This window comes from Malaya genurostris, chromosome 3, assembly GCF_030247185.1.
Source record: "Malaya genurostris strain Urasoe2022 chromosome 3, Malgen_1.1, whole genome shotgun sequence".
Taxonomy (NCBI): Eukaryota; Metazoa; Arthropoda; class Insecta; order Diptera; family Culicidae; genus Malaya; species Malaya genurostris.
Window position 1 is genome coordinate 118,981,453 of NC_080572.1, and position 21,311 is coordinate 119,002,763.

The 21,311-nt window shown below is 35.6% G+C and overlaps 1 protein-coding gene across 10 annotated transcripts in view; it reads right to left on the minus strand.

Moving 5' to 3' along the window:
- The window catches only part of LOC131435073 (spectrin beta chain), a 67,034-nt gene extending 50,739 nt beyond the window's left edge, over nt 1–16,295 (minus strand). For 9 of the 10 annotated variants that reach the window (XR_009230443.1, XR_009230442.1, XM_058602570.1 and 6 more), the window contains exon 1: nt 16,053–16,295. The gene's annotated coding sequence lies outside the window, so the exon portion shown is untranslated. Of the gene's footprint in view, nt 1–5,580; nt 5,831–16,052 lie in introns of those variants that run through there. The other variant, XM_058602567.1, reaches the window with a different exon arrangement.
- Between the last annotated feature and the right edge of the window lie 5,016 nt (nt 16,296–21,311).

Consider the following 21,311-nt stretch of genomic DNA (forward strand, 5'->3'; position numbering starts at 1 on the left):
ATCAATAATAATAACATATATTATATTATATTATATTATATAACATTGTATTATATTATATTAAATTAAAATATATTATATTATGTTATATTATATTATTTTGTAATCTATTATATCATTTTATGTTATATTAATTTTATTACACTATGTTCCATTGTATTTATCAATATAAAACATTTTGAACGGGGCCGTAAAGGGGAGGGAGCATCAGGGCATCGGACGAATTGATGACTGGACGAGGGATTGTGGATAGCCAGCCCAAGTCACTTGAAGGAAACTTGTTTCCTTCTGAAGGTTTGAAATGAGTCTGACGCGCCCTTCTCAAACAAATCATCAGGCGTGTTCAAGCATGTATAGCGATATGCTTCATCCATGCACTGGATATTATGGTTGGAAGAGCATCTTTTATTCCCGCGGAATACGAGTAAGTGACTCAACTTACATATCCGCCCAACCCTTTTTGTTCGCTTTTCGGTAACAGCTATAGTAAGAAGGTGAATGGATGAGTCATATCGGGGCTACTGTAAGTCTACCCGCATCCACTGGCAAGTCCTTGAACTGATGGTGGCTGCACTTCACATCAATTAGTTACGGTAATTTTGGATTTGTTGCTCAATCTTTTATTCTTATTTTTTTTAGCACTTCGCTATGTTCATATGATGTTGGCGAAGTACTCAAAAAAAATTTAAAATTTAAAATTACCGTAATCAATTAACAACAAATTATTCACTGGGCTTCGATTTGTTTTGCAGAATATTTGGGAGAAGAGCTTCGCTAACTTAATATGAACTTAGCGAAGTACTTGAAAAAAATAATTGAGCAACAAATTCAAAATTACCGTAACTAATTAGAAACAAATTAGTAACAAATAACAATAAAGGTGACATTATATTTGGCTGGATACATCGTGCCATTACGTGAAACCAGTGATGGAGTCAACGATGCCGTTTTTGTGCCGATGGAAACAAATCTACTCGTCAGAGCTATGTCCAATGGAAAATTCTGGGGGATAATGAAGGGAAAGCTTTGAAAACAGGGAAGATCTGCAGTAGCATTAAGTCCTTGGCACGGGCATTTAACCTAAAAGAGGAGGTTGAATAAAGAAACTTTTTTGGTAATTTTTGTCTGGTACTTTTTATTAGGGTACAGTCTTTAAGAATTTAAGACGTGGACTGGGAGTCAGCATTTAAACTCTACTATCGACGATATTAGTTTTTCGGTTAGTTTATTGTCAATCAGAGATTATGTTGCTGTTCAACATGTTCGCGATGTAAAATCTTGTAAAATTTTTACATTTTTGATTTTTCCTGCATTAAACAGAATATGATACAGAATAAAAGACTAGATGATAAACAAATTATTATGTGTTAAACATGCATACATTTGAAACATAAATACACTGATGAAAGCTGCTAAAAAACAGACCATAATACTAGTATCTGTGTCTGTTACTATTTCGTGAAGTGACAAAAGAGTAAAGACGAATAACAGTGGAGTTGAAGAGATGATTTTTATCTAATTTGTAGCGTTATAGTTAATTCCACTAACCGCTTTAAATATAAATATTGTTACTTACTACGACTATACTGTGCTATGCTCGATTTTCACCGAAAGTAGTGGTCGAAGCATCGCAAGCAGTGGCCGAAAGACACCGAAATGGAAGTCACGTCGATTTATCATGGCGGTTGTCATCACGAAACACTGGTGGCGTGGATTGCTCTGATTTTGCACTTTCGAGCAGAAATTGTAATAAAACACCGTCAGAATATTGCATTCCTGCTCGAAAGAGAAAAGTCGGAGCAATCCAAGCCCCCACACGGAAAACCCTCCAATCAAAAAATTTCGATCTCGCAATTTTTTATTTTTGCAGTTGCTGTTTTAACTAATAATTAGTTGATTCAACCAATATGCTATTTGATTTGCACATATTGAAGTAGTTGAAAAATATGTTTTTTTAATGAGAGCTGATAGTCGTTAGAGATATCGCAATTAGCAAAACGTGCTTAACTAAAACTAGAACCCAGTCAATTGTATGCGTTTGAATTTTGGTCATAAAATCAACTTGATTCTCCCTCGTGAAATGCATGTTAATGAATGAGCATCATGTTATCTTCAAGTCATGTACAAAAATTATATGAACAAAGTGATTAAATTGAAAATGCTTAATATTCATTCATATAATCTGTTGGAACTGTAAGTTGCAATTGCTCAAAAAATAAAAATCAGTGCATTCGGTTCGACTTTTTGTTCGTAAGTATTAGAAATCACTTCTGTACATGTACACTACGCGCAGAACTACAACAAGATTAACTTTTATTTATACCGTCATAATATAATATATTATTTATAATGAATATTACATACTTTTTTATATATCTTAACATACCGAATTTTCATTTAAGAAATCAGAACGTATATCAATAAGATATATTTTATTGTCAATCAAAATCAAAGATTTTGCTTATGTTGAAATAACTAATCGTAATATCTAAAACAACTAAAACCGATTTGTTTTTCAACTCAAAAAACTGTTAATTCGAAATCAAGGTCGGTTGTTGTAACTAAAATCTTTATTGAAATTGAAAGGTGTGTGTCTTGACTATCTGACAGCATCTTTTTTTCAACCAAAAATTTTGTTATTTCAACCATCGAAATATCATCGTTTCTGTTGATCGAAAAACAAAAATGACAGTTTAGAAAAAACAACAATCGATTAGTTGTACCAAATTTTAACCAATCAAATTCAGAAAAACAACTTGTTGTTTCACAATCGCGAGGGGTTCCGTGCAGTGTTTTTCAATGAAGAACGGCATCCTTCAAGCTATTTTTCACAAACTTGAATAAAATCAAAAACTTTCTTTGGGGATCTGGATGAAATTGCACAGTAAGTTTAAGAAAATGAGAGATGATCTGTAAAAATCGGTTAAACGGTTGCTGAGAAATCGAAGTGAGTCCCGTTTTTTTTTAAACTTTTCATCACTATTACCGGTGCTTTCGGAAGCGGAAACCGGGGACTAGTAGTCCCAAACTAGATGTATATATCCACTAACTAACAAGGTCTGCCAACTAGATGAATTTACCAGTAAATTTTATATAAAAATCGCACCTCGTTTTGCCATCACTTTTGAAAAAATCTTCATGAAATTGAAAAATTTTCACTTATTGCGCTGTAATACCGGAACCAAATGTCGGATCTGGATCAACTTTTCGAGGTTTTAAAAAAAGAATTTCAAGACCTTTCATTTGCATCTTAGTTTGTAAAAATCGGTTAAGAAATTTCCGAGAAAATTAAGCGTACATTTTCTTATAGATTTGCACATATTGCCTTGTAATTCCGAAACCGGAAGTCGGATACAGATAAAATTAAATAGCGAGCTAAAGATAAAATTTAATTGTGACCATAAGACCTTTCGTTTGAATCTAAGTTTTTTTTTTTTTATATCGTTTATTTATACCCGGCTTTAACCAAGTTGCGGTCGTTCGCCGGGGCAAATCTAAGTTTGTGAAAATCGATCACGCCATCTCTGACAAAAGTAAGTGACATTTTTTTGTTCATTTTTTGTGCATATCACCTTGTAATTCCGGAACCGGAAGTCGGATCCGGATAAAATTCGATTTCATTTGAATCTTAATCTATGAGAAAATCGAGTGACATTTTTGTCGCATCACATACATGTATACATACATACATACTGAGTCGAATGGTATATGACAATTGGACCTCCGGGCCTTGGTTCAAAAGTCGGTTTTCACAGTGATTGTATAGCCTATCTATATGAGAAAGGCAAAATAGATACAAACTTTTCGAAACTGGTCTTGTAGATCTTGTTAGTTGATGGCTTACCAATTTCGGGTATGTTGGTCCACGCTTTCGAAAATATCAGGAACAGAGGTCAAAAAACTTCGAATTAGAAATTACAATGATATATCATATGAAAGTCAATGAGAAAGGCATCACTACAACACTAGATGGATTAAAACAGGTTTCATCAATTGATATATACCTTTTTAAAATCGGCGAACGGTTAAAGTCGCTAGTAAAATAAACAAACCTTTTTATCAACTACATCGGGTTAGTTTATATATTGTCTTCCTACTTTCTCTGTGGAAATATCTTTCTAACTTCACAACGAACACAACAGAATACAACGAATCATTGTGCTCATTTTTCACATAGCTTGACTTTTAACGATTCAACTATAATTATGAATTGATACCGTTATATTTGAAGGCTGGTATCCACTGAGTGATTAAAATAGACCTAACTTAAAAACCAGAGCAGTATACAATTCAAACCAAAACATAATGCAATAATGTGAAATGTCGTGAGAGGTGACAATAAACGAACTTTTGATTTATATTCCTTATTGAATTTTTCAGTTCTTACTATAAACATCCCATTCTTGGAACCAATATAGTATGACAATAACTGATGTCATTTCGAAGGTGTAGTGTAGATTTCAATCTAATCTTCAAAATAGTTTTATACAAAAATGAATGAGTCGAATGATTTTAACATAAAATGCTCTGCATAAGGTGTCTTGAGTAACAACATATTATTCGAAATGTGCAGAAATGGTGGACATTAGGTTTCAGAAGAATGAATTACAATCTGATTTGAGTCAAACCAGCTCAACCATCGCGAATTGAAACTGCTACTGCCTATATCTCTAAATAGGATCTTCAACATATTGTTTACTGTAAACATCTACCTACAGTAGTGTTGATTCGTACTGTCCCACTGCAACTTGGAAATTTCTGTTGCAATATATTCATATACCTGACTACGAACACCATTCGTACTGGAGCAATGCCAAGAATATCTACGTGACTTTCCCGTAAAGAGCAACGTGTTAATCAGCTTCTCGTTTCTCTGCAGATAAATTTTTCATTTGTATAAGTATTTGGATATTGGCTGTGATTTGCTTTTAGCCAATTTTACTGCAATTTGAAATTGTCTCTATAGGCGACAAATAAAGTATTGGATTAGTTCCAACAGTTCAGCGAAATCATGTGGCAACCTACGAAAAAAAAAAACACCGCAGCCTAGAAGATGCTAGCTACTAAGACCGGTTGTAACAAGATAACACCTATTTTTCCAGCACGATTTCGAACCGAGACGAGCTTTTCGGCTGCTCTTGAGGTTCGTATTTATTCACACTGGCACCAGTCAACTCTGCACAGAGAAAAATCAATATCGTGCGTCTCCGGAAAACAACAGCATTGAGAAAAATGCTCTTGATTTCATTGATTCAAGATTTTTCTTCTAATGTATAGTTCAAGTGGAAACCTTCGACACTCGAGTTTTTATGATTGCCAAAGACCATGAATTTTCCAAATTTCCTGTTCGATGGGTTCGTGTTTCGATTTTTTTGTAGGAAAGCAAGTGGAAGTCGGAACACTTTCAGCACTCCGAATAGTGCAAGAAACAGTAGGGTAAAAGAAACAGGTTACTTCCAAAAATAGAACATTTTCACACTTGACAAGTATTTGTTTCCAAACCGTAAATATTCCTATCTTAACACACGATATCTTCGTTAACTCAAACATTATCAAAGTTTGCTACAAAACTATACTCACCGTATCCCTTCTGCAATGTCACAAATTCTGCCTGAAATAGCAATACTTTTCCCGGAGTCTCCTAAGTTCCAAAACGACCTCAGTTTGGCGACAGAATTCCACCTTTCCACAGGCTAAACGTTCAAATGATTATGACGTGAGGTGGAAAAATCTTTCCGTTTTCAGCACCGTCGCTCGATAATCGCCAAGCGAGACTTATTTTTTTCCCTATTTGAATCAAAATTCGCAACTTCTCTTGTGTTCCTGTGACCGTGTGACATGGAAGCATACGTGAACTATAGAAATGCACGACCACTGATACACAGAGCAGAGGAACTGCTGTAGCAGAAGGCAAGTAACCGTGCGGGGTGCGATTGCGCAATTGCCGCGTCCGTCTAGTGCGAACGGGACGAATCGAATCGAGCGACAAGCAGATTGACGCTCTCACCAGTTGACGCTGATCACCCGGTCGGTTCTACTCTTTCTCTGCTTTGCGCTTGTACCGAGACCGAGACTGTGTTGGGTTCGTTTTGGCTTCCCTCATCTCGCTGTCTTCGCAACACAACACACTCACCAAAACATAGATTCTTTTACAGCCGACATGGAAATGGTTGAATTCTATCGTCGGTAACTTCAGCATGAAAAAATCCGTGCCTTACCGACAGGCCAATCAAATTGGATTAGAAGATAACGAGTTGATAAGATTATCAGTTCAGTCAGTTGGTCACAAGAGGTTTGTGGCATCGATGGTTTTATGGAAACGTTAAGAAAAATTTTAGAATTTGCCTAGAATTTTTATTAATAATATTTCCAATTAGGGGTTTTCCCCGTTACTGTTAACCTCAGTTTATTTCATTTCAATTTCAGTAGTATTGTTTACATGCTAAGCAAGGTAACTTTGTTTAACATAAGACAAACATAACACATGGAGGTAGAAATACCTGTCAAGGTGAACGCTTGTTCATTTTTGACGTCTCGGAAAAAACCTAATTAAATTTTTTATCGTGACGTCACCAATGAACAAGCATTCATCCTTGACAGTTCAACGGTACTGTTTACAAACAAGCTTAACAAAAAATCCTAGAACACATCTTAAATAATCATCTTTACACGTTGCAATTAGTCGCTTTTATATAATAAATCATGAACAAATGTTTTAAAACTCTATTTAGGCGATATGGACCGTAAATGGTCTCATCCAACAACATGGTCATGGTCAACAAATAAACAAAAGAATCTCTGTTTACAAACAGTACTGCTGAACTGTCAAAATGTGTTTATCCGATTGAGGTTAGCAGTGACGATAAAAAACCTAATTAGGTTTTTTATCGTGACGACACAAATGAACAAGTATTCATCTTCAACAGTTCAGCGGCACTGTTTACAAACAAGCTTAAACAAAAATCGAAGAGCACATCTAAAACAATCATCTTTACACTTTGCAACTAGTCACTTTTATTTAATAAATATCAAAAACGAACCGTATTCAATCGTAAACAACTGTTTTAAAACTTTATTTAGGCTATACGGACCGTAAATTGTCTGATCCAATTTGTCAATAAACAAACAAAAGAAATTTCTGCTTACAAACAGTTCTGCTGAAATGTCAAAATGTGTTCATCCGATTGAGGTTAGCTGTGACGGTAAAAAACCTAATTAGGTTTTTCAAGACGACATCACAAATGAACTCAGGATGAATATTCATGTTTTACATGTACCAGAGGTTTGTTTGAATTTCTAACAATAAATTAATTAGGTTTTGTACGAAAATGACATAACCTCACAAAATGAGCTGAATGAACATCGCTTGACAGCTATCAGTGGTTTGTTTACATATTCATTCCGTATCATTCCATTCTGTTCCATACTATTTTTGTATCATTTCATTATGTTTCTTGTAATTCTAGTGCAAACAAACCAACGATAGCTGTCAAAGATAAATATGATTCATAGACAGTTCGTTTTTGTCGTCACCGTGCAATTACACGAACATGACATAACCTCACAAAATGAAAAGAGTGAACTTTTTTTCAACAGTCACCGGTGGTTTGTTCACAGTTTAAAAGTTCATCAGAGGTTCATCGATTGAATTTAAAAATTGCAAGTCGCCTCACACTAAACACGTTTATACAAATCTCGGTGATGGTGGAAACGCATACAGCGATGTCTTTTTAGTTATTTTTACTGTGGAACACGTTTTTAACAGGCACTTTTTAGTCATTTTCCTATTTTTAATTTGCAGTCGCAAAACGAATCAAACCACCGGCAGCTGACCAAGATGAACTTGATTCATCAGCAGTTCATTTTTTGTGTAGTAATCGTGTAAAACCTAATAAATTAGAATGAACATTAGAGATGGTCGGGTATAGAAATTCTTATACCCGAACCCGACCCGTACCCGAGTGATCAGCAAAAAAAAATTACCCGTACCCGATTAAAAATTTAAAAAATTACCCGTACCCGACCCGTACCCGATCAATAATAAAAAAAAATTACCCGTACCCGACCCGTACCCGATAAAAAATAAAAAATTTTACCCGTACCCGATTAAAAATTACCTGTACCCGTACCCGAATGAGTAGTAAAAAGTTTACCAAAATTCAGGATGGAAAAAATAAAGTGTTTTATATAGCGAGCTAGATAGAGCGTATCAGGCTCTAGTTTGTAAGTAAAATACATTAAAATGCTTGTTTACATTTAAACATATAAATACACTGTGAAGCATGAATAGATTTCCTATGTCTTTGGTACTTTATACTCATTTACAAATGTCAACAAAAGGGAGTAATATCTACTCAAATTTTTCGAGAAGCATATTTATCCAAAATGTCGTAATACCCGTTGTATTCAATTTTGGGTAGGTATGGTTTTTACGAAACAGTGCGACTTTTGATCCAATTCTTTAGAACCACAAGTAAGCGTGCTCATTATCTTGACACACAAATAAAAATTCACATTAGAATCACTTGAAAAATCACGAACATCCCCTAAAATTAATAGAGTATCATCGGTTCGTTTACGTGAATTGACCAAACATCAAATAACTCACGTGTATTCCCGGTGTGAAAAATTCAATTTTGAAAATGTTGAACTGTGAGTCCTTCAAGTGTAAGTAGTTTGAACATTTGTGAGAAATTTTTTTTTGGTTACATTTTTTTTACTACAAAGCAAAATGAATTATGATTTTGATTTAAATTAATCTGTCAAATATGCCCGTTTTGTAAGCCTCACAAACCCACACCAACGATGTTAACGGGAGCTGGTGGTTTTTACAGCCATTGAACTTCTGTTCCACCTTCCTTGGAACCCTCAACGAGTGAACACGGTGAAAATTTGAGCATTTCGCGTGAAAAGATTTTCACCCGTACTTTTGCGACTGTCACGCATCGAGATTTTCAGTGAAAAGAAACGTAAATTAACTCGACGTCAACATTTCAAAAGGGCCTAAAAACAATTGACAGATTTTCTTTGTTTACTTTCTCTTTCGACTATATCTGCGTTATTATACAAAAACGTTCGTTACATATTTGGTAATGTTGGAAACATGGAGATATTATCTTTCATTCTACACTTTACTTTGTAGGTACACGTGAAAATTAAGGAGATCATTGGTTTATGTGCCCTTATGAAATGTTGACATCGAACTGGCAATATAGCTCAACTTGCTGTGCCATCAATCGGTGTCATTTCAAGTGAGGTGACACCACCCAGAAGTGAAGAATAAGAAGAGCTTCTATGCAGATTTTCTGAAATAAATGTTCATGTTTTTATGGTTAGAATCCTAATGATTTATATGTAAATTTTGAAAATCTCCAACCAATATTTAAAATAGCAGTTTTCTGGTATCTGAATGTGATATGAGTACTACACTACATTTTATATATTAATCAAGTAATTTTTACTGGATTGTGCATTAAACAGCTTTAAAATGGCAGTTCATTAAAACCTACGTGAAAAGTATGGTCTGACCGCAACATCTTAGAGCTAAGGCAGTGTGTCTTATTAAATATGCTATAAAAAAGTAGGGTGGAAAATAGTCACATAACTTTTCGCGTAACTATGATTGATCGTTTTTTTTTAAATGAAGAAAAGAAATGTTTTTCTCTTGAAAAAGATGTCAGTTTTTAGGTCTGGTTCTAGGCGCGAATGTCAAAACCCCTTGAATCAAATTGTTTATTTTTCGGAACAACTGTTTTGCAATAAAAAATTCTCGTCAATGTGTAAACATATTTATGTGAAGTACAAATGGTCGGGTAATCGATCAGGAAAAAAAATTTACCCGTACCCGACCCGTACCCGAGTGAGTAGTACATTTTTTTACCCGACCCGACCCGTACCCGAGTAAGCAGTAAATTTTTTTTACCCGTACCCGACCCGTACCCGATTGAAAATAAAAATTTTTACCCGTACCCGACCAAAAACCCGTCGGGTACGGGTCGGGTTTCGGGTAAAATACCCAACCATCTCTAATGAACATGTAAACAGCAGTCAAATGAAGTTGATTTGATGAATTTTGTGAGATTATGTTATGTTCTTGCAATTAGATTTTTTATCGTGACGTCACAAATGAACAAGAATTCATCTTTGACAGTTCAGCGGTACTGTTTACAAACAAGCTCAAACAAAAATCGAAGAACACATCTCTAACAATCATCTTTACACTTTGCAACTAGTGACTTTTATTTAATAAATCTCAAACACAAACCGTATCCAATCGTGAACAAATGTTTTAAAACTCTATTTAGGCAACATGGATCGTAAATGGTATCATTCAATTTGTCAACAGACAAACAAAAACATCTATGTTTACAAACAGTACTGCTGAACTGTCAAAATGTGTTCATTCGATTGAGGTTAGCAGTGACGGTAAAAAACCTAATAACTAATTAGGTTTTGCCTGAGCATGACATAACATCACAAAATTCACTGAATGAACATCATTTGACAGCTATCGGTGGTTTGTTCACGTGTTCGTTCTAATTTTAATACGTATTATAAGAAATGTAAATAAACTATTGGTGCATGTCAAACATGAACTTTATTCATCCCGAGCTCATCTGTGATGTCATCCTGCAAAACCTAATTAGGTTTTGTACAAAAATAACATAACCTCACAAAATGAGCTGAACATCGAAAAGCAATCAGCTTGTCCAGTGAGGTGATGACTGAATTGTAAATTACATGGGTTCGCTCGCTGGATTGTCGCTTTTGCATTGTGTGTTGGTGCAATTTTCTGCTGTCTGCTGCACACCGTGTCAAGCCGTGTCTTATATAAAAAATAAATAAATAAAATTAGCTATTAAAGAACCGAATCAGCGTGGTCACCGATTCCTTTGAAATATCCCATGTATTTAGCAAATTTTTGGTCGATTTTTTTCAACTTACTTGAGGTTGAACGAAGGCGGATAGTAAGTATATCGATGTTGCATTGTACTGGAAAACACAGGCGAATATCAACTCCTCAATCTTTAGTTTCGTTTACAACGAACTGTTACATTTGTTATATTCAGTGCACAACCCGTAAATGTTGCCAGCAGACGCCACTGTGTTATACGTTTTAAGTTGATAAGGTTTAGGAAACGATGAGTTTGAGACTGAATGTTATATGGTAGCGAATTTTAGTATAGTTTTGAGTGATTATCATATAGCATTAAAGACTACATAAATTTAGTACACTTCACCGATGAACCATAGCTAGGCGAAAGGGGCGTCGCCTCTGCTTTGCCTTTCTCTATAGAAAGGTATTAGAATTCAGTTTTTGCAATGACTGAGCGGAAACATATATTGGAGAAGCCAAATGAATGAAAAACTAACAGAAAACATGATTTGTTAGAAAAAGATACGCTCAAAGACAGGACTCGAACCTGCGTTCTCCAGCCAGCGACTGACACCATGAAAGAAGGTGACAAGCGATTATAAATACACTCTCCTACTCATTGCTTGAGCGAAAAGACAGGTATAAATCGAGAGTACTAGTGTTTGATGGACAGAGAAGATGTTTGGATGTAAGTTATCGGTCGGGTAACGGCCAGGATGTAGACCATGTTCGATGTACGTTCCACCATGTCTGATTGGCGTTTTAGAGTGTCTATAACAAGATTCAGAGTGGCGAAATGGTAGCGCGTTTGCACGGAATGCATAAGAACGCAGGTTCGAGTCCTGTCAATGAGCGTATCTTCTTCCAATAAACCATCTTTTCGGTTAGTTTCTCATTCATTTGGCTTCTCCAATATATGTTTCCATTCAGTCATTGCAAAAACTGAACTTAGTTATGGCGGCTTTACGTCAAACCAACTAAAATTAATAAATCGTATTAGAATTGCTGGAAAAACCGACTTTCGAACGGAGCCTCGGAGACCCATAGTGTTATATACTATTCGATTCGACTACTATACTAGACTCAGGAAAATGTCTGTGTGTGTATATGTGTGCGCACTTTTCGAAGACATTTTTATCGCTCAATTTTCTCATAGATGGGTGAACTGATTTTTACCAACTTTGGCTCGTTTGAAAGCTACTCTCGGGCCAATAATGAAGTGGCTGGGATTTTTGGTTTCAGGGATATGATGGTATAAATGACGTAACCAACAAAGTGCGTTTGTTTTTATCGTGCAGTTTTCTCAACCGAATTCAACAACCTTAGGCTTGTTTGAAAGGTTCTGTTGGGCCATTGATCAAGCTCAAAGATCAAATGACTGTGACTTCTGGTTCCAGAGATATGATGGTATAAGTGACGTAACACCGCTTTAGGAAAATAGTGGGTCACCTCTAATTTCGTGGAGCGGTAGTGCTCAAAAGTTTAAGTACCTCGAAAACAATCCTCATGCAAAAGAACATGGAACTTCCGAAATCGATTTTTTTATGTCATGAAAGTCGAGATTTAGTGTCACCTCGAAAATTTTTTTTTTTAAATAAATCGATTTCTGGGACTTAAAAAATACATTTGAAAAAGAAAATTTTATTTAACATTTTTTCCAAGATGACACTAAATTTCAACGGAAGGTTGTACGCAACCGTTATTATAACCATTATTTTAATCTCCATGTCCGACAATTTGAAATAAAAAATATAAATGTTCTGATAAACTCTGGGTTGGATGACTCTGCAATTGCTGCTGTGACCGCATCAATTCTTTTCCCTTCTTTTGAAAGCCACGTTCCAAATCAAAGAATCGGGATCTCCTGTCTGTTGCTAAACTTTGCCATAAACACTTTAGATGACATTATGTTTGATAAGAGATAATGGAAATCTTAGCTGAATTTTGAACCGAAATAGACCGGAATCTTTTCAATATCTAATGCTTCACTCTGACTAGCTACCTACAGATTTGAAAAAATAAAAAAAACGCGATTTCATTGAACCGAAAATTTGTGTTATCCTAACCCAATGCTTATGTTGATTCAAACTGATATTTCAGATTGATCTGATTAGTAATGACTAATAACCTCTGTTTTGGTAGGAACAACTATTAATATGATTCAAAATAACCCATTTTCTTATGAAATCAAACAATGTCTATCTTCAAGCAATCTGAAGATATAATTTGAAACCAGTAATACAAAATATGAACATTTGAGTCAATTTAGATCTTTGGTTTGGAGAAACAAACTTAATTCTGGAACAGCAATTTAGATATATATGGATGGGGTTTCTGGAATAGGACATGTGCTCATTGGGATTCCATTCGTTCTGTATTTGTACGTGTATACAGAGATGTCCGTCTCCTCTGTGTGACGAAGAGCAAGCAAAATTTCTCCCCTCGCACTGACAACTTCAACGAGAGCTCTTCTCTTTCACATATATACACCACTCTTGTATTGCACGCATCATGAGTGCGTTTGTTTATTTTCTTTTACCTCCTTCACTGAATCGCACCAAAGTGCTAGAGCAGAGCTAATAAATTCTCTGAGGTGGATGCAGATACTTTCACAGAGGTGTACACGCCAGTGAGCACTCTGGTGTATGGTTTGCGTAGAAGAAGCGAAGGGCACGCAAAATCAGCAAATAAAAACAATTTATCGTTAAATTTTCGGTTTTACTTGCAAATTTTTCATAGCAAGGCCAGATCTACTCTCTATTAATTGAAGTTCACAGAAGTGTTCGCTCACCATCACGCGCCAGTGATCACTTGGGTGTATTTAAGCGAGAGCACGTAAGAGCGATTCGTGCGAAGAGAATGTTATTCTCTTGCACCAGCTTCTTTCAACACAAGCACGCACTCAAAGTCTGTCTGTCTAGACACTGAGAAGAAGTGCGCTTTCCTCTTTGTGTGGAGCGAAGCAAAAGTATCCGCAGTGTTACATTGAAACCTACGCCCTGGTGTATCACTCTAGTGAAATGCCATCTCTGCGTGTATATCATTACTTTTACAGTATCCGTACGGTATTTAAGGATTCTCCTACATGAGGCTGTAATTACTGTAACTTCTGAACCGTCATACGGTCATATTGATGGTTCCGGTCCCGGAATCACATGACAAAATGTCTGAATTATTCCAATTTGTAGGTTCGAGGAGAATTTTCGAATTTCAGTTCTTTTTACAATCCAAAATGTTTAACACTCCTAATACCAAGCCTTAAAAAAGTTACGCGGAGCACCAAGCCTGCAAAAAAGTGGGAACGGTAGTTTTGAGCTATTATAGCTCAGTTGTTACTTGATCAATTTCGATAAATTTTACACCCTCGGATATTGTGAAGTTTGTAGATTATTTTAGGTATATTATTATTGACGATCTTTCAGGAAAAACTAATGAAAATCTGATTTTTCCCGTTCCAAGTTTTTTTAAGCTCAAAATATAACCTATCTGCATTTATGCGGCACCTGCATCGCGAATCGGATATTGAGCACCTCAACTTTACTCCAGAAATATAATGCACTGAAAACCCCGTAAAAAAAGGGTTGTCTACACAAAGTTATAAAGAAAACTGTAAATAAATGACCTCAGAAAAGGTGAGACTTTTTACAATGTTCATAAATATCTCGAAATTCAAAGCGATGACCTATATATTTTTACATATCATTCGATTGCTAGTGATACCAGCTACAATTTTTCGCCCAACTACCATTACTGCACTATCAAAAGAAAACTTTAAAAAATCGATAAATTTATTGAATTGAATTTTTCATTTTTTCACATATTTGTATATAACTCAAAAATTAAAGCGATGACAAGCTCCAAAACATTGAAATCATACCCGAAAAAATATATTGATAAACAGAATTATATATCCGTTCAGGAGGAGGAACCTGCTTGGTGTACTAATATGTGAACTTGCTGACTTCATGAGAATGGCATCGCAAGGCAGACTACAGAAGTCAAGACAAGTAACCCCATTGCCGGAAGAGCTTAACTGGTAACCGCTCGATTGAATTCGACGTAGAACTTACAAACCTGCTAGCATTGCCCTGCATAGAAACGGACCATGTAAGCGCGCATTAACATTTACCGTTCTATTGCCAAACAGACAAGTGTGAATGTGTGGAAATTCATTCCGAAATTTAGAAGCAAAGTTATCAAAATTGCCATTGCCATGCTATTGAATGGAAAAAATAGTAAAAATTTTTATTCTTCATGTAGAAAACAACATTCTTCATTTTCGTTCATAGAATTCTGTTCTTCAGTTTACAATATTTAAAAAATGATATGAAATGACATTCGGTTGTGCAACATGGCGTACCACCTTACTAATGGCAATAACAAATGAAAAACAATAGCTTTAAAACACAATTATATGGAGTTTTTATAGATAGTACTTACGTCTAGCCGAATCCTTACTTTTGCTTATCTGTTACCAAAACACTAATCCAACAAACAACCGAAAATATCAATATTTATTGAAACGGAAAGGCAAAGCTAGTGCCATTAAAAGCAGCATAATGGTATGCATGCGCTTGTGTGCGTGCTTACGCGAAGCATATAATCATACAGCAGAGGAAGACCCGAAACATTGTCAGTGTAGTAGTATTTTTATTTTTTTATGTTCCATTAGCTTTCCACACAATTGTAGAAAGCTATAAATTTGGTACTTTTCACTCACTCATACGAATGCAGATGAGAGGTCAAATTAATAATAAAAAAAAACATTCTACTAATTCAAAAAATTAATCAGGAGCAGACGCAAGCAAATCCTTTTTTCAATCGTATTGAAGAATAACCGCAAATAGGAGAAAACCGGGAATGCAATACTGCAGTTTACTGGTACTTGGTTGGCGAGATGTGATGACCGATGATGTCATCGATTCAATTTAACGAAGCCCTCTCTCTCATTTCGCCATCCTCTTTACTCTCCCAAGCTCAAATAATCTGCGCTATGGGCGTTGTCATCGCCGCTTTTCTACACCGCACTGTTTTCCCATTCGAATATGCTGATGCTACACTACAGTAGAGGCCTTTGATCTATTTTTCCTATTCACTTCTTCCGATATCCAACAAGTACGAGTGTGAAGGGAAAATTTTCATCAGCCAGGCGCAAAGCGAAAAAAATATTACTCACTTCTAATAGATCGATTTATTCAATTTATTGGTACTTTTTGATCGTCTATGCGACCACAAACTACACTCGCACGTTTTCTTCAAAAATTTCACCGGAAATTTGGCCAAGAAATACACTTTATCTTCGATTTTCCGGTGATAGTTTAACTTTTTCTTTCTCACACGGCACTAATTTTTCTTCACAGCGCGACGACAACGACCATCTTTACTCGACTACGCTCACTTTCGTACAGAACACAGGCGAGCTTTTGCAGTGAACTCGAAGCAAACTTGCACTGCACCGTCAGAGAGCGTCAATGAAGGAAGAAAAGAGATGGGAAAAGACTCAAAATGTCACAATATTATAGTTACTCCTGCCATAAATCAAAAAGATTTCTTACACACTGAATGAATAAGAAACAGTCTTCAACGTATATTTAATTCAAGAATGCAGCCACTTAATAACGTTGCGCACAAGGGGCAAATAAAAGAGAACTCTGGACAAATAAACTCATATAATCCGAAAAAGTTTCATTTAGTCCCACACGGTCCTTCTTAAACTGTTTGAACCCCTTTGAAACTTTTTTAAGCCTGCTAAACCCGAACCATCTCTCTTAAACTTTTTTGATTCCTGTTGAACTTTTCTAAACCTGCACAATCCCTCCTAAACTTGTTCAATTCCGCGCAATCCCTCCTAATATTGCTTTCACCTACTAATCTCAAACAATCTCTCCAAAAATTTTCCGCTAAATGTCGTTTAAGTTCAGTCAAAATTTAGAGTGATTTCCTCCTTAACTGTACATTTAAATTTGCTACCGAGAGATGAATCATATGTTTTATGTACAGCCTCAGAAAACAGATATACAGATTGAATCAAAAATTTTAAAGATCTGTATAAATTTTAAGTTTTTTGTACACTAAACATAATCCACTTCGTCCTGAAGCGTTAACAAAGTTCACTTGTCTGTTACAGATATTTTCTATCTAGAACAATTGAACCAATTCTCTCACAGTTCGTACAAATGATCTGTTTTTAGAAGGGTTGATTTCTCGGGGATGGCTGAGCTGATTTTCATAAACTTAGACTTATATGATATTCTCGGGGATGGCTGAGCTGATTTTCATAAACTTAGACTCATATAAAATGACTTACTTCCCCATAGAACGTCATTGAATTCGTTTATCAATCATCAATCGACTCCAGTGTTCAAAATTTCAAATCGTTACTCAAAGCGACAACGCAAAAATGGAAAATTTAAACTAAATATGACTCAAAATTGTTTCAAGTCGTAGGTTATACTAGTTTACAGTCGAACAAACTTTATTGTTTTTATTTAAGTTTCAATTAAATGTATTTTTAGGATTACTTCAGTGAATGAGTATTTATAAGAATATCAGTAATATGAGAAAAACACTAGGTGGTTTAAACAGTTTTTTTTAGTTACCAACGATTTATTCTTAAGGCTTAATTCAATTTCATAATTGCCATTGGTATATTTCTATGCGTAATTGAGTATTTTTCTCTGCGTAAATTGAGAAGAATATTAACTGTTGACGTGCATAAGTAAATATAGTTTGGGAGTGACTTTTTCAAATGAAAAACGATAAATGATAAAATAATATTCACTGTGGGTTTTTCAATAACTGATCCGCAATCAATGTGTGGTATGTAATTAAATATTCAATTTTATACACTTGCAGAAAATATGACTCATTGAAATTTTCATTTTCAGATTGGTGTGATATCGAGGGAATGAAACTGAATTCGAATCAGTGCTCAATCATCACTTTTTCGTAAAAAATTACTTGTCTTGTGCAATTATCTTCTCGAAGAAGCCGATTCGATCGGAATATTTCGAATCGATCGACGTACAGAATAGGGGCGAACAGTTGTAAGCAAGCTTAGGAGGGATTGCGCGAGAGTGTAGTTTAAAAAAGATTGTGTTGGATTAAAAAGGTTTAGGAAGAATTTTCCGATTTTTATAAAGTTTAGAAAAGTTTATCAGAGATTAAAAAAGTTTTAAAAGGACCGTGAAGGATTAGGCACATTTTCGGATTAAATTATTTGTCTGAGTTAGTCCAGAGTTTAGAGTGATTTGCCCCATCGAATCTATTGAAGTAATGGAACAGTTCTTGTCATTGTGGTTGACAAGAACTTGTTGAAATTAATTCATTATAGTTTGAGCTTAGGTGTATATCTAGATTTCTCGAAGTTTTTGTTTTTCTATATTTTCTTTTTCTTTTGATTATTATGGAGCCATTACTGCAATTTCTCGAAAGTTTCCAATATATATCGAAAGCTTGTGGTTTTAACTTGAAAGTTTTGCGTAGTTTAATTTCTTCAAGTTATCAAGTATTTATTTAAGTACCGTCTTGGTAACAATGAAATAAAACTTTGTTCTCGGTTATAGTAACTGGACGTGGTACGACGAATGACCCTGAAGCACTCGAAGCTTACACTTTTCTTCCCCGTAAGCTCTTTGAACATAACTCATGGTTTGAGTTGCGATTACTCAAATTCATAAACTGGAACAATATGTTTCTCCTCATTTGCTGTCAATGTTAGATTCGCCTTTCTTTGAAAAACAGCTGACATTAGGAGTAAGCGCTTCACACAAAATTTTTTGTGTTCGGTAACAATTTTTGCGGTAACAATCTGTAAAACATTTTTACTGAAAGGTACGTAAAATTTTTCTAACTTACGGTCATCTGTCAAAGAACTACTGAATATCGGAAAATCCTATGTAAAATTTACGATACATTTACTGACACGGACAGTGAACTCTGAAATATCATTTCTTTTGACGAACTCAGTAAAAGTTTTTCCAATATTCAGAAAATTAATGAAAAATAATGAAGAATTTCTGTAATCATCACTATACATTCAGCAGAAATACAGATCTGTCAAATAACATAATTTTCGGACGTAAATATGAGGGAATTTCTAGATTTGTAGAGAAAAAATAGTGGTGCAAATTGATTGCTGCAAATGTAATTCAATTCTACTGATCATTCAGCAAATAAAACTTTTACTGAACGGATTACCGAATGTTTGAAAGCAGTTTGAAAGTCAGTAAAACTTCATCGACATCCGTAAACATAATTTGTAAGTTTTCAAACATTTAAGTGAAAAAAAAATGCTTCTTGCAGTTCAGTGCGTTTTCATTATTGGAATATTCTGAGGATTGGATTTATTTTGCATTGGAAATAATTTTAACTAAAGAATTGGTATTAGAATTTTTTTTGCAAGATTTTTTTTCAGTGTCCGAAAATAACCATCGATCTGTCAAAAATAACCATGCTTTCGAGCAGGGTTATTTTCGATAACATTAAAACAATCGCTCGAGTGTCATATTTCAACTAAAAGTTAAAATTAACCGCGAAATGGTTCACAGCTTAATTGAATTTGGGAAAGCAAGAATACGTCGTTTTTCATTGCCGTTTCTAGATCTTGTTTTGGGAACCAGCAATCATCAATCATAGTTGTTTTCAAAAGAAATTTTGTGGTTTAAATTGTGCTAAGTGAGACGGCCATTATGCCATCCGTCAACATTCACTTTGAAGAGTAACTTCGAATGACTCGGCACTCGCTGAGAGTAAGTCATAATAGTAAACGGCAGAGAAAAGTTTTCTCTTTCGTCTAGTGTTGAATTTACTACTGTATTTTTCATAACTTGCCTGCAATTTCTTTTGAAAGTGGAAGTTGACGGGTGGCTTATTGGCCGTTATAAAAAACGCGTGATATCTTCTTATGGCGTTTTCGTTTTTAATTTGCACTACACCGGTGCAGGGCTACACGGAGGCATGAATAAACGAACAAAAATGACGAAAACATAAACAGTAACCATTGACTACCATAAACGATTCCATTCAGTCTCTTTTGTGTTTTGCGCGGAATCGACAAACGGGAATTTGTTGACCGCGAAAGTTGCTAAAGCTATGATAAAAAAATACGGTGCGGATTATATTCGAGCAATTCCCATGTCGAAAACAAAGATGAAAGTTCTTATGCGAACCAGTCGTACTGCAAACAATCTGGCTTTGCAGCAAACTGATGGTATAAGATTCTTTATCCCACAACGGCTTGTCGAATGTATTGGTGTGGCGTATATTGAACCAGAAGTGGATGACGACGAGCTGAAGACAGCTAAATCGTTCGATAAGAAAAAATCGATGCAAGATGGAAACCCTGCTATTGTAGAATCCCGCAGGATTAGGAAAAAATGGAGGATCTGTCCAACATTTGTATACTGTAATTATAACCTTCGAAGGGACCACTCTTCCATCACATATTGAAATAAATAAAGTGCTTTATCCAGTGAAAACTTATGTGTACCCAACTCGTCAATGCACTTACTGCTGGCGGTTGGGCCATAACAAATATAATTGTAAGAGCGCACCTCGATGCAATAATTGTGTTAATGGCAACGGAGATCCGGATCACCTATGTTATGAGCCAATTCCACAGTGTGTTAATTGTGGTGGTCGGCACAAGGTGAATGATTCTAAATTATGCCCAAACATCATCAACAGAAAGAAGAAGGACAATGAACGCAGGGAAACCTACTCACAAGGACGAGTAGATTGGTTCTGCATTCAGCCTTCGACTGAGCAATCGATCGACACAACCATGGAAAACGAGGATCTTGGAACTGACTCCCGGGTTCATAAACACCCGCGGTCGAGTGGCCCGAAACCAAAACGCCGATATGAGGACGATTCTAACTCAAACGATGAGCTCCCTACTCTCGAGGTGAACATTTCAAGAGTGTGTGAATCAATTCATTCGAATATTGTGTCTAACGAGGTAGCTGATATTGTAGCTGACATACTGGAAGTATCAGTAGATGACATGGAAACCAAAGTTAAAATTCAAGAAGGGATTCTCTCAAAAATCTCGACAGTGGTTAATAATAACGTCAGAGCCTATCTTGATACTTTGCGCTTATGATAGAACACATCGAGCCGCCCAACGGATGATTTCTCCTTACAATGTCTGCAGTGGAATTGTAGAGGAGTGATAAATAAACGCGCTTCTATTATTAACCTATTGAACGAATCTAATGTAAATATATCTCTGTTATGCGAAACTCATCTCGACCGATACACGTATTTTAATCTTCTAAATCACATCATGTTTCGGAGAGATCATCGAAGAAACTCGATGGGGGTTGCAATTGCGGCTCGCCGAGAGCTGAACCCGAATATGTACGATGTTCAATATAATGGAGAAATTCATAATGTCGCATGTCAAATTACATGTAGTTTGGGAAAAATAACA